This window comes from Colossoma macropomum, unplaced genomic scaffold (genome assembly GCF_904425465.1).
Source record: "Colossoma macropomum unplaced genomic scaffold, Colossoma_macropomum, whole genome shotgun sequence".
NCBI classification, from domain to species: Eukaryota; Metazoa; Chordata; class Actinopteri; order Characiformes; family Serrasalmidae; genus Colossoma; species Colossoma macropomum.
The window spans coordinates 922501-925658 of NW_023494825.1; the positions used below are offsets into that span (position 1 = coordinate 922501).

General features: G+C 39.0%; 1 protein-coding gene across 1 annotated transcript in view; it reads left to right on the forward strand.

The window, feature by feature from the left end:
* The window catches only part of LOC118800193 (tripartite motif-containing protein 16-like), an 11452-nt gene extending 11073 nt beyond the window's left edge, over positions 1-379 (forward strand). The window contains exon 6 of the mRNA XM_036560372.1: positions 1-379. This exon is cut by the window's left edge and continues 1517 nt beyond it. The gene's annotated coding sequence lies outside the window, so the exon portion shown is untranslated.
* Positions 380-3158: the final 2779 nt, after the last annotated feature.

The window sequence follows — 3158 nt, forward strand, 5'->3', positions numbered from 1 at the left end:
ATCCTGACATTAGCATATTTTAGTATGTTGGAAATTGATAGGTCCAAAAAAACAAAACCAAACACTGTAAGGTAACATTACTGAAGAAAAAAAACAGTCAAACATATATGAAATAGTTTTTGAACTGGGCAAAAGGGGGTCAGTTTTTGGTAGATGTACCAGTAGTTCAAATCATGACCATGCTCTGAACACTGATGCCAGAGCAATGAAAACAAATCTTGAATGGCAGGCACTCTTGAGGTAATTATTCATGGTAGTTATGTTTGATTCATGGTAGATACACTGACACATATCACTCAAAGAGCAGTGTAGCAGTGTGGTATTTGTTACTTTACCAGACGTCCTATTTTTGCTGAATTATAGTATTCAGATTTCACAATGAGGATCTATTCTACATTGTGTCTTTCACTCCAACACTGCTATTTCATCTGTACTCATTTATTTCAATGTTATTTGTTTTCTGCACTGTGGTGAACTCCACAATCTAACACCACCTGTACCAATATAAAGCATGGTGTATTCCAGTAGGTTCTAGTAGTTGCCAGGGTCACATATCTTTATATAGCAGTATTTCGGGTAGAAGCCTTCACTTTACAAGTAACTCTTGTTGATCTGTACGCTTACACTAGGTGGCAGCATTTACGTCTCTGAACTGAAAACATGCAGCTGTAGGCATTTTAAAAGACAAAAAAAAAAAAATGAAAATCACACAACATTAACCAAACTAGGAAAAGCAGGCACTGTGAAGGAAAGCAGTAGAGGTTAATGTATGGAGGTTTAAGTAATGGGGCCCGCACCTTCAGATGAGCTACAACTGGAGCCAATGCTAAAGCTAACACTTGTGCTAGGCAATGATTCGTCAAATATGTGTGGCCTTTAGCAAAGCTCAGGAAGCATTGATCTTTATCTCTCTCTCTCTCTATCTCTCTCTCTTTCTTTCTCCAGAAGGCCCAAATCCTATATTTTTCTTGTGTTGTATTTGACCCCTGAGGTCCACTTATAATACTAGTGTGGTTTTATGTACTTATATTATTTTTATTATTACTATGTACTTATATTAAATATGTACCATAAAACATAAATTATTTTCACATGACAATTTTCTAACTTCTCTTTATATTTTTATTACAAATAAACAGCCTGTTTTTGTGCCTTCGAGACTGATATATGTAAATAAGTTCTGTTGTGATTGGCTGTGCTCGATTGTACTTCACTTAAAAAACAATTAAGGCTGAAACACTGTTTATATCTTGAGTGGGCGGGGCTAAACTGCTGTGGGTTGAATAGGTTGATGTATGTAAATATGTTGGTTTGTCTCAGAGGAAGTTCTGCCAGCCTTCATCCTCCCAGTTTGAGCTGAACTATGAATTTTATTTGCGCCCATAATATTAAACTTGTTATCCAACATTTGTGTAACTGCTCTGTGTAACTGAACTCATTTTCAGTTATCAGTGTGTTTACTGATCATTTTGTGTTCCAAGAGAACTGAAGTTTAAATAAAAACAAAATGACTTAATTAATGTCTTTCCCTAATTATTTCATCATGAACAAAATAGTGAAAAGAAGGAATATTCCACCACTTTTCACTGATAGCAACAAATCATGAACTCATGAAGACGTAATGCTTTAGTGATGCTAAATATATACTTTAACACTTCTTCTATGAGGTGGTGATTCATCATTGAGTTTTTTCACCCATTTAAAACAGTAAGACAGGCATAAACTTATTTTTGTTCACTTTCAGCTACACCTGCGAAAAAGAAACAACATAATTCCAAACATGTAAACAATATTTTTATCTGTGAGAAATACTCTACCAGACTATGATGCCATTTCATGTGATACATTGGATACATGAAGCTAAAGCTCAGTAATAACTTTAATGTATGTATGTATGTATGTATGTATGTATGTATGTATGTATGTATGTATGTATGCACAGCAGAGTTAACAAGACCATCAGTTCTGTTGAGTTCTGTTACAGTATTACAGTACAGGTCTAATCAGAGATGATGACTAGATCGCCTACAGGAATGAGGTTCAGCACCTGGCTGCATAGTGTACCTGGCACTTAACACCCAGAAGTCCAAGGAGATCATCGTGGAGGAACCCTGCACACACCTCTGTCTACATCAACAGAGCTGCAGTAGAGTGCATATCAAGTTCCTTGCCATCTACATCTCATATGATCTCACTTTGTCCCTAAACTCATCTATCTTTACTTCCTATGGAGCCCTAAGAAAGCTCACCTGTGTCCCAGGTGGATACTGGTAGATTTCTACCGCTACTGTAACACTGAGAGCACACTCACAAACTGCATCTCAGTGTGGTATGGCAACTGCTCCGCATCACACTGTAAAGCACTAGAAATGTATGGATGTGGTTAAGCCTCTACTAAGAGGGTCTGGGGCATGATTCCACAGGAGGATGTTTTCCTCCGTTCGCAGAGTGCATACCACCAGAGCCCCTCCCCCAGATCTGATATGAATGGCCGAGCTGGTGCTACACTTTACCCCAAATCTGGACAGCAGAGGACTGCCCTTTCCTGTTGTTATGTTAAAAAATGTCTGTCCAGACAGCACTGCATTACAGTAGCAGCTGCAGGGCCCCCAGTTTGCACCTATCGCAGTATAGCTATTGTAAATTTGGAGACATGCTGGCACGGTTGAATAAATAACAATAAATGCAAAAATCTGTTGATGATTTTAATTATAATGAACAATCTAAATAATACTTGACTGGCTTAGCGACACTCCTGAATCCAGTGGGTGATGAAAGTTTCCCAGCACATCACTGGCGCCCAGTTACCCTCCACTGAGAATGTTTCTCACAAGCGCTGCCTGGATAGAGTGAGAATCATTAAGGTCGTCCCTCATCTTAACCATGGAGCTCCTCCCATCTGGCAGGCGTTACAGGAGCCTCCGCTCCCACCAGTAGGCCCAGGAAGAGCTTGTTCCCTGAGGCTGTGACCCTGCTGAACTCCACACCAACACACAAACAGCATCACTGCACTCATTACTGCACTGTTTACAGTACTTGATGTAATTTGCACTGTTCATATTTGCACAGTCTGTTTCTGTAGATATGACCTACTATACTTTATACTCTGCATACTTAACCTAATTTACACATGCAGCTCATCCTGTACATACAACTAT